The sequence below is a fragment of the Mobula hypostoma genome, chromosome 3 (assembly GCF_963921235.1).
Source record: "Mobula hypostoma chromosome 3, sMobHyp1.1, whole genome shotgun sequence".
Lineage (NCBI taxonomy): Eukaryota > Metazoa > Chordata > Chondrichthyes > Myliobatiformes > Myliobatidae > Mobula > Mobula hypostoma.
Window position 1 is genome coordinate 75,219,316 of NC_086099.1, and position 14,683 is coordinate 75,233,998.

General features: G+C 40.8%; 1 long non-coding RNA gene across 1 annotated transcript; it reads left to right on the forward strand.

Annotated features, from left to right (window-relative positions):
* Nucleotides 1-307: 307 nt before the first annotated feature.
* On the forward strand, nt 308-14,452 carry LOC134343447 (uncharacterized). The gene is made up of 3 exons (XR_010017228.1): nt 308-684; nt 4,992-5,093; nt 14,426-14,452. It is a non-coding gene; the product is annotated as an uncharacterized LOC134343447 (long non-coding RNA).
* The last annotated feature ends 231 nt before the right edge of the window (nt 14,453-14,683 follow it).

The window sequence follows — 14,683 nt, forward strand, 5'->3', positions numbered from 1 at the left end:
TGAATTTACAGACTTAAAAGCTATGAAGAACGGTACTCTATAATTAAAGCTACAGGAAAAACAATATAAAACAGGTGATATTTCCGGGCTGAGAGTGAATGCATCCTTTCGCAAGTAAGCAGATGGCTATTATGCAAGAGCTAAACTATTCCAGAATAAACAACTCAGAGAATAAGTCACATATATTTCGAGAGGGAAACTTTTCCATAAAATGGATCAGCTATTGACAGTGGAAAGTTTGCAGAGATCACTCAATGGTTAGTACATAATACAGATCAGTAGAGCTACTAGGACTTGATGTTTCAATCCCTATGGTAAGTCGGCACTCTCGATGTTGGCAGTGGGCTTGGAGTGGTGACAAGGAGGGAGGGTAGGTACGTCATCAGGGTCATCAGGTGGGCACCGTCCTTCTTTGACGTACTGTTGATAAGCCCACAATATCTCCAGAAGGTTCAACGGTGCTACCTGGCGTCCCAGATATACCCCCCTCAGTTCCATACCCTCCTGTCTTCATCTTGCAGCCCAGTTGTTGTCTTTCCTTTTAATCCAAATCCAACTGCTGCTTTCTTCTGCTGCATTTGACAAGGACTTGGTTGCTTGTTGGAGGGAGTGACCCCTCACCCCCATCTTCTTCAATAGACGGGTCGTAGATGTAGCAACGAATCCCCTGCATCTCACTTCTACGTAAGTACATATTCCAATTTCCCTCGGGATCGATAAAGTATGACTATGACTATGACTATTCAGAAAGAAATACACATGAAGTAGAATCTTGTGCATTTCTTGTGGAAGTCATCAAACAGAACACAAACCAATGCTGAGAAGGACTTGCTTCTTCATGAGAGTGCAATACAACATTGTCGGTCTAAGACAAAGATTGTTTTAGACAATCCTTTTTTTCTCCAAAATTGGATGCCTTTCTAGCACATAGATGTGACAGACAAGGAACAGACAAACAGCTGTCCAGGTTTTTAATGTTGATATTCCTTTATTTATTATTAGAAATGTTGCAGTGGACCTGCTCACTTCATGGCAATTCCTCCTAATATTTCCTTTTCCAAAAATTGATGTTGTGGTAGGTTACATGGTAATGGTTTTACAGATATTTCCTGGATTTTGAAAACAATCTGTGAATTGATATCACCTGTAATTCCATTGAATTAATACAGGCCTTCGGAGTAATACCAAGATCTCTACTTGGATATGAACTTTGATATGTCACACCGAGGGGAACTACTTTAATGAGCATCAACACAATTCATCCATTCCACGTGAAATAATGAAGATGCAGCATTTTGTATCTTCATGCTTAGTTCCCACTTAATGCATAGCTATAATGTAATTACCTGATGTGGTTATTATCTAAGAAATAGCATAGAGCAGTGGTTTCTAACCAGGGCTCCGTTACCCTGAAGATTAGAAGGCAGAGACCAGTGAAAGCTGGAAGGTGGTGTGTGATAAGTGCAGGGGCAGTGGTGTATAGAAACGTTACGGTTCTTTGGGAGACTTAAAAAAACTGAGTTTGTTTTTCTTTCAAAAGTTCTCAGTAAAAGAATAAGTTAGCAGTTTAAACCATTGATCCATAGAGCTGCTGGCAGTCACTGGGAATGCCTGGGACAGCACAAACTCTTTGAAAGAAGTGGCTCATGTGTGTAAGAGTGTGCTGGAGGCACATACTTAACTGTGAACAGTTGTGGATTCCATTTAAAGAATTTGAAACAGCTGACCAAAAAGGATTGTGCTATGTTAGTTGTCACATCAATGATACGAGTCACCTATGTTGTATTTGTTGCCAGTGTAGCGTCCTATGAGTTCTGGATAGTACGGGCACAATGAAACATAGAAATATTTTGTTTATTTACACTGAACTCTTGAAACTCACAATAAATAGCTACCTCCAACATTTGTAATGAACTTGCTCAAGTGCTTTTATCAACCTAACTAAAGCACAAATCAAGAAACATTGACAGGAAAACAGTTGAAACAGAACTTTTTTAGCAACGTGATCCAAGCTGCTTGGTACTGTGTACCAAAATAGTTACCACGAGTGCATACACAGCCCTCAAAATAAATAACATCAGAAAAGTAAATTGTCGATCGCTATATTGTAGTTTATAAGATCTAGGATTTCTTTACAGATTTTGTAATTTTATTGAGTATCTTTATCAAGTCAATGGAAGTCGAGATTGCTTTCTCCAATATAGAGATGATCAGAAGCATGTCTGAAGGACACCATCTCACCTTTTGATTGGGCATGTTCATTTCTCTGCCTGCATCAGTTGTCTATATGTGATAATGGTTCAGCTTGTACTTTTTTGATTATCGTTTTTCTCTGCAAGTGGAGCACAACCTCCTCCTGTTTTGCACTTCTCAGTTTCTACATTCAATTGCTAATATTCTCAGTCCATTACAGCTACCATTCATTCAACGATTGGATAACATTGTTTACAGCTTACCCCCATGGTCAACTGATTTTACACCAACAGAGATATTACTCCTCTTGCATTTTCCCTGGGGCTTTTGAGTTTCTTTTCTTCTTTTCATTTCTGATGAAGAGTCATTTCCCTGTTTCTCTTCCCACAGATGCAGTCTGACCTGCTAACTCTATCCTCTATTTTTGTTTTTTAATTCAGATTTCCAGCATTGGCAATTTTTGTTCTTTTCACTAGCTTAATATATTTCACTGAATTTGTCTACACGAATGCTAATTAAGTTGTGTAAATCTCCAATGAGTTTTAGTGACCCCGGTATTCTGAATGTTAATCTTCTTTGTACTTAATTTACAAAGAGCACCCATTTTAAATACACATTTAAGATATATTTATAGCTCATGTTTTAAAAGCTTGTAAACAAATCACACGTGACATTTTCTATTAAATTGGTGCTGAAGGTAACAGTGTTTTATCAATCTTAAAAAGTATAAATGGTATTGAAACTTCAGATTGAAGGGTAATAAAATAATGATGCTCAAAATCTGTTGTTCAAGTCGGGCTGCCCTATGCTTACCTTGGTCATTATACTATGATTTCCACGGTTTATTGTTTGTTACCTAATTTTTATTCTATGGGGCACACTACTATATACATTAGGGGTGAGAACATATGGATTAAATATTAGGCAAGGAAAATAGAGGCAGAAAGCTGCCTTCATAGTTGATGATGAGGCTCACTTCATTTATAAAATTGCACAAATGATGTCCACCATGTTGTGGCTGGAAGGAATTCAAAATGTCTTCTTAATGTACAAATAAAAGTTTAAAATTCTTTGCTGCATTTAGATACAATGTTAACATTTTTGATCTTGTCTGAGACCCTTACCTGAAGCCTCAGGGGAAATTGAGTGTACCATCAAAAAAGTCGCATTGGGCTGACCTGTCAAGGTAAATTATAAATGACCTGGAAATGAACCTTGAAATAGGGAAAGGAAAAGGGTCACTACCTATTCCTACATGATTTAAAGCTGTCACATGATAGGGTAGAATCACTGCAGAACTAGACTTTGCTCAACGTTTGAGGTATCATACTCCTTTGGATACTGTGGGGGTGGATGACCTTTCAGGGCACGACAGCAGTAAGGTCAGAGGCTTTGCGGCTAGCTCTGAGGCTCAGCAGTGAAAGATAAAGTCAGGCAGATTAATAGTGATGGGAGACTCAGTAGTCAGGGGATGCTATGGCTACAAAAGAGACAGGATAGTGTGTTGCCTCTCAGGTGTTAGAGTCAAAGATATCTTGGAGCAGTTGCAGAATGTCCTCAAGGGGAAGATGGACCAGCCAGACATCATAGTATACACTGGTACGAACGAAAGTAGAAAGGGTGAGAAGGTCCTGTGCAATAAGTAGAGGGAGTTAAGAAAGAAGCTTAAAACCAGGAACTTGAAGGTAATAGTTTCAGGATTACTCCCAATGCCATTTGCTAGTCGGGGCAGGAAAGATAAAATAGTTAAACTTGTGGCTGAGGAACTAGTGCAGGGGGCAGGGTTTCACTTTCCTGTATCATTGGAACCTGTACAAAAAGGGCAGGTTAATCTTAACTAGAGGGGAAGCTATATCCTGGCCAAGAACTTTGGTAGTGCTACTCAAGAAGGTTTAAACTAGTTTGGTAGGAGGATGGGAACCAGAGCACCAGGTCAGATAGTGGAGGGATTGAAATAAAGATAGCTGTCATGACTAGTATGTCCCTAAGAAAGTACAGGCATGACCATGGACATCATGGTGGACACGATGGGACAGACAGATTGTTTAGTGTTTATTTTGACTATTAAGGGTAAAAGTGATGAAGTTAGACCATGGAACTATAATAGATGTATTCTAAAAATTGAGAAATACTCAAATGGCAAAATAGTACAAACACAGCTGACAAGAAAAGTCAAAATTAATGTAAATGTAAAAGTAAAAGGGAGGGCACACAACAGAGCAAAAATTAGCAGAAAGATAGAGGATTGGGAAACTTTTAAAGTCCTACAGAAAGCCAGAAAGCAACTAAAAGAATGGGGGGGGGGGGGAGAAGAAAAATGAAAGCAAGTTAATAAACAATATTTAAGTGGATAGCAAAAGCATTTTCAGGTATGTCAAAAATAAAGCAGAAATGAGAAATGACATAAGACCGCTAGAAAATGAGGTCAGAGAAATAATGATGGGGCCAGGGAGATGACAGATGAGAATTTTGCATCAGCCTTCACTGTGGAAGACACTAGTAGTGTGCCAGATGTTGAAGGGTGTGAGGGAAATGAAGTGAGTGTAGTCACTATTACAAGGGAGAAGCTGCTCAAAAAGCTGAAAGACCTAAGGGTACATAAGTCACCCAGACCAGATGAGCTACACAATTGCCATATCTACTACGCTGCTGAATCCGTGGATATGGCACCTGGTGGTTGTTTGGGGGTCTGTAAGATAATTCATTAGCGTGATATGGCAATTGTGCTTGTGAATATTCATGTGCCAGCTAATTATTATTTCATTGTAATCATATTTAACTCGTACTTGTCATTGTAGTGCTTGACGAGACTTGGACTCAGCTCAGCGCTTCACTGCCTTTTGAATTCAGCCCTGCCTGAGATATTGGACTGTTGAGTCATCTGACTCGCGAGACTAACGGTATTCATTTAATATTTTTGTTGTTCTTTTCAGCCACAGTATAGGCTTCATTTTTCCGATAGAGAGTTTAAGCTAGTGGCCCAGTTTGGCCTAGTGTTTATTATCTTATTCCTCCTTTTTACACGAATCGCATTAAAGTCTGAACTATCGACCTGCTTCAGTGTCTCTCACTCCACACTTGGACCATATTCGAACCGGGGTTGACACCAGGACATTGAAGAACAAATAAGCAGACAGATTAGGGACAGGTGTAAAGCTCACAAGGCTGTTATTATGAGGGATTTCAGCTTCTTCAATATAGACTCGAATCTCCTTATTACGAGACGTTTAGATAGGGAGAAGGTGTTAGTCTCAATGATGCCATAGTAACTATGAAGCAGTTTGCAACTACTGGCTAATGTGTTACCATGCCAACATAGATTATTTACCTTTGATTTTCAATTGTGAGAAATTGTGAGTTGGTTCTCAGTGACAGTTTTATCATCCTCCAAATGGAGCATCTTGTCTCTCTACTGGTTTTGAATCCCATAGGTGGTTTCCATCCTCACTCTGCAAATGATTTTCATTTTTGATGGTGGTAGAAACTGTTATGTTTCATAAATCCAAAAAGTAAAACTATCATGGGATCCCGGGAGAACATACTTTTACTTTTAGCAAAGCGTGCACATATAACATGGCAGCGTATTGACATGTACCATTCATGAACTTTACACATAATTCATAACAAATCATTTAAACTAAGAATGCTTAATCAAACAATATACTTACGATTTTACTCAAATATTACAGAAATATCAAATACATGACTCTCCTCCCTGCTTTGCCATAAACTCCAATTGATTATAGAACGCATCTCAATTCAAATGTGTAAAGTATTGCTCTCTGGCTTTATAGATATATAGAGTATATATATCTATAAAGGAGGAGGAGAAGATGGCAGCGCGACTGCAGTGCGCGCGGCCACTTCGGTGATGATGTCTGTTATCTGTCAAGTAGGGGACTGTGCACAATTCTGATTTGATGGAGACGAATGTGAGATTACGGAGGAACATCTGGAAAACTTCTGAAATGCCCACTTCGCTGTCGCCGCTACTGTGTGGTAACCGGAATCTCCGGAGCAGAAGGCCCCGAAATCCTTGGCTTTGCGTGTTTCAGCGGCCGGGGCAAGGTCGAAGGTGCTAGGGAGGCTGTATCGGAGTGGCTGGTCGGAAGCTCGAAGTTTTCAGACGGTTGGACTCAGTGTCGGCTGTGGTCGGCTGCTTCCAAGGCATCGGCAAGTTGATGGTGCCTGAAGGTTTATGGCAGGGAATTTCTCCCTTTTGCCGCCTGCTATTGGGGACTCGGGAGCTGATCGACTCGGAGACTTTTGAAACTTTACTTACCATGCCCATGGTTTGTTCTTCATCAAATTATGGTATTGTTTTGCACTGCTGTAACTATATGTTATAATTATGTGGTTCTGTCAGTGTTAGTCTTTGGTTTGTCCTGTTTTCTGTGATATCACTCCAGAGAAATATTGTATCATTTCTTAATGCATGTATGCATTTCTAAATGACAATAAAAGAGGACTGAGTGTTCTCATAATCTACTCTTGAATAGATAGATAGATATTAATATATATATGAATGGACTAATTTTAGCTTGTCTCATTCAGATTTAAAGATTGCTGCGGAGGATTTCTTACTTTTGGGGGATAATGTCTATTCAGAAGAGGGAGGTCACTCTGCTTGTCTGTGTCAGTAAAACAGTCTCAGGTTCTGGGGCATCCTTCATGGTGTTTGCACGAGTTGACTCTAGAACTGCAAGAAGGGGATGTGACAGCTCAGCATTTATACCATCATTCCCACAATCCTGATTGAAAAGTTGCAGAACCTGGGCCTCAGTATCTCCCTCTGCAATTGGATCCTTGACTTCCTAATTGGAAGACCACAATCTGTGCAGATTGGTGATAACATATCCTCCTCGCTGACAATCAACACTGGTGCACCTCAGGTGTGTGTGCTTAGCCCACTGATCTATTCTCTATATACACATGACTGTGCGGCTAGGCACAGCTCAAATACCATCTATAAATTTGCTGACAATACAACCATTATTGGTAGAATCTCAGGTGGTGACAAGAGGGCATACAGGAGTGAGATATTCCAACTAGTGGAGTTGTGGAAATGTTTTGCCCAATAGCAAGAATGGAAACGATGCTTCACTACCAGATGAACTCAATGCCTTCTATGCCCAATTTGAAAGGGAGAATACCATTCCAGCTGTGAAGATCCCTGCTGTACTTGATGACCCTGTGATCTCTGTCTCAGAGGCCGATGTTAGGCTGTCTTTAAAGAGAGTGAACCTTCGCAAAGTGGAAGGTCCCAATGGAGTACCTGGTAAGGCTCTGAAAACCTGTGTCAAACAACTGGTGGTAGTATTCAAGGGCATTTTCAACATCTCACTGCTACGGGTGGAAGCTCCCCCTTGGTTCAAAAAGGCAACAATTATACCAGTGCCGAAGAAGAAGAATGTGAGCTGCCTTAATGACCATCGCCCGGTAGTACTCACATCTACAGTGATGAAATGCTTTGAGAAGTTGGTCATGACTAGACTGAACTCCTGCCTCAGCAAGGACCTGGACCCATTGTAATTTGTCTATCGCCACAATAGGTCAACACCACAGATGCAATCTCAATGACTCTCTATGTGGCTTTAGACTTGGACAACCCAAACACCTATGTCAGGATGCTGTTCTTCGACTATAGCTCAGCATTTAATACCGTCATTCCCACAATCCTGATTGAGAAGCTGCAGAACCTGGGCCTCTGTACCTCCCTCTGCAATTGGATCCTAATTGGAAGACCACAATGTGTGAGGATTTGTGATAACATCTCCTCCTCACTGACAATCAACACTGGTGCACCTTGGGTGTATGCTCAGCCCACTGCTCTACTCTCTATATACCCATGACTGTGTGGCTAGGCATAGCTCAAATACCATCTATAAATTTGCTGATGATACAACCATTGTTGGTAGAATCTCAGGTGGTGACGAGAGGGCGTACAGGAGTGAGATATGCCAACTAGTGGAGTGGTGCCACAGCAACAACCTGGCACTCAACATCAGTAAGACGAAAGAGCTGATTATGGATATCAGGAAGGGTAAGACGAAGGAACACATACCAATTCTCATAGAGAGATTCGAAGCGGGGAGAGTGAGCAGTTTCAAGTTCCTGGGTGTCAAGATCTCTGAGGATCTAACCTGGTCCCAACATATTGATGCAGTTATAAAAAAAGCAAGACAGTGGTTATACTTTATTAGGAGTTTGAAGAGATTTGACATGTCAACAAATACACTCAAAAACTTCCATAGATGTACAATGGAGAGCATTCTGACAGGCTGCATCACTGTCTGGTATGGGGAAAGGGGGTTACTGCACAGGACCGAAAGAAGCTGCAGAGGGTTGGAAATTTAGTCAGCTCTATCTTAGGTACTAGCCTACAAACTACCCAGGACATCTTCAAGGAGCGGTGTCTCAGAAAGTCAGTGTTCATTATTAAGGACCTCCAGCACCCAGGGTATGCCCTTTTCTCACTGTTATCATCAGGTAGGAGGCACACACTCAGTGATTCATGTTTGCTGTTGTGTGCTGGGCCAGCAGGCTAAGGGTAGCAGACACCAACAGAATCAACAAACTTATTCGTAAGGCCAGTGATGTTGTGGGGATGGAACTGGACTCTCTCACGGTGGTGTCTGAAAAGAGGATGCTGTCTAAGTTGCATGCCATCTTGGTCAATGTCCCCCATCCACCACATAATGTACTGGGCGGGCACAGGAGTACATTCAGCCAGAGACTCATTCCACCGAGATGCAGCACAAAGCGTCATAGAAAGTCATTCCTGCATGTGGCCATCAAACTTTACAACTCCTCCCTTGGAGGGTCAGACACCCCGAGCCAATAGGCTGGTCCTAAACTTATTTCATAATTTACTGGCATAATTAACATATTACTATTTAACGATTTATTACTATTTTCTATTATTATTCCATTACTATTTATTATTTCTATGACTATTACTATTTACTATTTACCAATAGTAATATTACTATTTCTATTAATATTTATTATTTATGGTACAACTGTAACGAAAACCAATTTCCCCTGGGATCAATAAAGTATGACTATGACTATTTATTATTATTATTTTTTTCTTCTATATTATGTATTACATTGAACTGCTGCTGCTAAGTTAACAAATTTCATGTCATATGCCGGTGACATAAACCCGATTTTGAACTGACCATATAAGTGTCAGGACCACTCACTTATTCACTATTTGTTCATCAAGTATTTTAACTTACAATGATTTTTATGCAAGTATATATACAGCTATAATTAGGGAGGCTTCAAAAACGTTGAAGCATTTGAAGTTCTGATTACTAATTAAAGAGTAAGCCTTACTTATTTCTGTCTTTACCTCTAAAGCACCATTCAGCTTGGTGAGATCCATGACTGCAAATACTACTGGGAAACATCCATCATAGCTCCCTTCAGTCACGTATCTTATTCATTGCTTCCTGAGCAGTATAAACGACTAATGCCAGGATCTTCATCGAAAAGATAATGGTTGTTTTATAAATAGCACATAACGACATGATTTCTGACTATCAAGACACAAATGAGGAAATCTCTTGTGATACCTTGATCACTGTGACTGTTGCTTGGTTCTACTTAAGCAGCATTCTCAACAGGAAGGCTGGCATTGCATGATTGCCTGTGAGTAAATAAAATCATTCTTCATTGGTTCTGCCACTGAATCAAATAAATTGTTTAAAATATTAAAATGTCTTTTTGAACCATGATTACTTTTCCGTGATGAATTGAACTTTACAAGATGCTGTTAATTTTACACATTCTTTATTGAAACATTTAATAAATTCTTTTAATTTATCATCCATTTGAGAAGAAAGAACAATATGTTGCTCTAATTAACACCTTGAGGCCCATTATTTTGTTAATAATACAGCCAGTTCCTAACAATACGCACTAAATAAATTTATGATTCATTGAAGTCTGATTGAAACATATTAAACTGCTTTGGGTTTGAACATACACATGAACCAAACATATTGATTGATATTTTTCTAATGATTTTTTTTAAGCGTGTCGCATCAGACAGTCAGCCATTCTTGTCTGGTGCGTGGTGTCAAGATTGGTCTCCTTTCGGATTAACCGGGTCACGATATGAACGTTCCTGACTCGACCGTTTTTTTTACGAGGCCGAGTGGCTAGCTCGACGCTCAACCCCGCACGGATGGAAAATGGGCTCGTGGGAGTGGCCCGACTTGGATTCAAACTCGGGAGCCTTCGCTCCGGAGTCCGGCACTGATGCCATTGCGCCACCAGCCAAATAATATAATGATTATTTGGTTTCAAATAAATCTAAATGGGAACAAAATAACAGCTTATTAACAATTAAAATTGTCTCCTTGTTAACATGTATGAACAGCTGTCACTTTTGATTAACTCAGGGAAATAACATGTGAAGTTCTTAGAAATCACATGCAGGAGAAAATATCCTTTTATTGATGAAATCATTCAGAACACAGGAACATTTTATTTAATCCCGAACCATGTAGAATATCAACGTACATTGGAATGAATGGACTAAGACAGATTGGAAAATGTTTGATAATTTAATGATAGACCCTGAGAACAAGTGAATAATGCTTGAGGCTCTGACAATATGGAATTAACAGTGGAAGTTGTTGTCCTCTTTAATGCTGAAACAACATTCCTGAACGTTTGGATCCTAGGGAAATTAAAGTTGTGTGCAGAATATTCTTCTCATATGGCAATGATGGTAATTGCTCTGCACGTGCCCACAAGAAACTGCAGGGAGTTGTGGACAAAGCTCAGTACATCACAGAAACCAGCCTTCCCTCTGTAGACTCTGTCTATAAACACTGCTTCAGTAAAGCAGTTGGCATATTCAAAGACTTTACCCACCCTGGGCATTCTCTCTTCTCCCCTTTTCCACTGAGCAGAAAATACAAAACCCCGAAAGCCAGGCTCAAAGGGCAGTGTCTGTCCTGCTGTTATAAAACTCTTAAGATAGAAACATAGAAAACCTACAGCACAATACAGGTCCTTCGGCCCACAATGCTGTGCCGAACATGTCCTTACCTTAGAGATTACTTAGGTTTACCCATAGCCCTCTATTTTTCTAAGCTCCATGTACCTATCCAGGAGTCTCTTAAAAGGCCCTATTGTATCCGCTTCCATCACCATCGCCAGCAGCCCATTCCACGCACTCACCACTTTCTGCATTAAAAAATTACCCCTGGCATCTCCTCTGTACCTACTTCCAAGCACCTTAAAGCTGCGTCCTCTCATTCTAGCCATTTCAGTCTTGGGAAAAAGCCTCTCACTTTTCCACACGACCATCATCTCATACACCTCTATCAGATCACCTGTCATTCTCCATCGCTTCAAGGAGAAAAGGCCGAGTTTACTCAACCTATTCTCATAAGGTTTGCTCCCCAATCCAGGCAACATCCTTGTAAATCTCCTCTGTAGCCTTTCTATGGTTCCCACATCCTTCCTGTAGTGAGGCGACCAGAAATGTGCACAGTACTCCAAGTGGGGTCTGACCACGGTCCTATATAGCTGCAACATTACCTCTCGGCTCCTAAACTCAATCCCACGATTGATGAAGGCCAATGCACTGTATGCCTTCTTAACCACAGAGTCAACCTGCGCCTCCTATGGACTCAGACCCCAAGATCCCTCTCATCCTGCACACTGACAAAAGTTGTACCATTAATACTATATTCTGCCATCAAATTTGACCTACCAAAATGAACCACCTCACATTTATCTGGGTTGAACTCCATTCGCCACTTCTCAGCCCAGTTTGGCATCCTATCAAAGTCCCACTGTAACCTCTGACAGCCCTCCACACTATCCACAACACCTCCAACCTTTGTGTCATCAGCAAACTTACTAACCCATCTCTTCACTTTCTCATCCAGGTCATTTATAAAAGTCACAAAGAGAAGGGGTCCCAGAACAGATCACTGAGGCACACCACTGGTCACCAATCTCCATGCAGAATATTACCCGTCTACAACCACTCTTTGCCTTCTGTGGGCAAACCAATTCAGGATCCACAAAGCAATGTCCCCTTGGATCCCATGCCTCCTTACTTTCTCAATAAGCCTTGTATGGGGTACCTTATCAAATGCTTTGCTGAAGTCCATATACCTACATCTACTACTGTACCTCCATCAATGTATTTGTCACATCCTCAAAAAATTAAATCAGGCTCGTAAGGCATGACCTGCCTTTCACAAAGCCATGCTGACTATTCCTAATCATATTATGCCCCTCCAAATGTTCATAAATCCTGCCTCTCAGGATCTTTTCCATCAACTTACTAATCACTGGATTAAGACTCACTGGTCTATAATTTCCTGGGCTATCTCTACTCCCTTTCTTGAATAAGGGAACAACATCCACAACCCTCCAGTCCTCCAGAACTCCTCCCATCCCCATTGTTGATGCAAAGATCATTGCCAGAGACTCAGCAATTTTCTTCCTCACCTCCCACAGTAGTCTGGGGGACATCTCGTGCAGTCCTGGTGACTTATCCAACTTGATGCTTTCCAAAAGCTCCAGCACATCCTCTTTCTTAATACCTATATGCTCAAGCTTTTCAGCCTACTGTAAGTCAAGATGCTTTTCCATAGTGAATACTGAAGCAAAGTACTCATTAAGTACCTCTGCTCTCTCCTCCGGTTCCATACACACTTTTCCACTGTCACTGGTCCTATTCTCTCATGTCTTATCCTCTTCCTGTTCACGTACTTGTAGAATGCTTGGGATTTTCCTTAACCCTATTCTCCAAGACCTTCTCATGGCTCCTACTGGCTCTCCTAATTTCCATCTTAAGCTCCTTCCTGCTAGCCTTATAATCTTCTAGATGTCTATCATTACCTAGTTTTTTGAACCTTTCATAAGCTGTTCTTTTCTTCTTGACTAGATTTACAACAACCTTTGTACACCACTTTTCCGGTACCCTACCATTCTTTCCCTGTCTCATTGGAACGTACCTATGCAGAACTCCACGCAAATATCCCCTGAACATTTGCCACATTTCTTCTGTACTTTTCCCTGAGAACATCTGTTCCCAATTTATGCTTCCAAGTTCCTGCCTGATAGCCTCATATTTCCCCTACTCCAATTAGATGTGTTCCTAAATTGTCTGTTCCTATCCCTGTCTAATGCTATGGTAAAGGAGACAGAATTGTGATCACTATCTCCAAAGTGCTCTTCCACAGAGATCTGACACCTGACCAGGTTCATTTCCCAATACCAGATCAAGTACAGCCTCAACTCTTGCAGCCTTATCTACAAACGTACATATTGTGTCAAGAAACCTTCATGAACACACCTAACTAACTCCACCCCATCTGAACCCCTTGTTCTAGGGAGATGCCTATCAAAATTTGGGAAATTAAAATCTCGCACCACAACCACCTTATTATTATTATACCTTTCCAGAATCTGTCTCCCTATCTGCTCCTTGATATCCCTGTTACTATTAGGATGTCTATAAAAAACACCCAGTTGAGTTATTAACCCCTTCTTGTTCCTAACTTCCACCCACTGAGACTCCGTAGACAATCCCTCCATGACTTCCTCCTTTTTTGCAGCCGTGACACTATCTCTGATCAACAGTGCCACACCCCCACCTCTTTTGCCTCCCACCCTGTCCTTTCTGAAACATCTAAAGCCTGGTGCTTGAAGTAACCATTCCTGCCCCTGAGCCATCCAAGTCTCTGTAATGGCCACAACATCATAGCTCCAAGTACTGATCCACGCTCTAAGCTCATCCTTTTTATTCATAATACTCCTTGCATTAAAATAGACATATCTCAAATCATCGCTCTGAGTGTGTCCCTTCTCTATCACCTGCCTATCCTCCCTCTCGCACTGTCTCCAAGCTTTCTCTATTTGTGAGCCAACCGCCTTGTCCTCCATCTCTTCAGTTTGGTTCCCAACTTGTTTCCCAGTACGATAAGATGCACTCTTGACCACAGAAAGTACCCCATTATGATCTTACACCTTACTGTTTACCTGTACTGCATGTTCTCTGTAGCTATTACACTTCATTCAACATTGTTATTATTTCCATTTGTTCTACCTCAATGCATTGTGTAACAATTTGATCTATATTGTCAATATGCAGGACATAATTTTCACTGTATATCTGTACATGTGACAATAATAAAGTAGTTCCAATTCCAAGTTATGTGTTCATAACTCCTATGTTCCTTCTTTATAGATGACTTTTTCACATACTGAACAACGGTTGATCCTTCTGGAAGTAAATTCACTATTGTATCCAAAGGAATGAACAAAGCATCTCAGGGAATTTGGAAGGAGAGAGGAATAGAATACTCACTATATACAAGTATGGACCATATGACATCAGTAAATGGGAGAAAATATACCTGCACAATAACTTCCACAGTTCAAGATCATAAAAGTCATGGGTCACTTTTGAAATCACATGAGGGGTCAGAAGGATCCGGTCCTATCA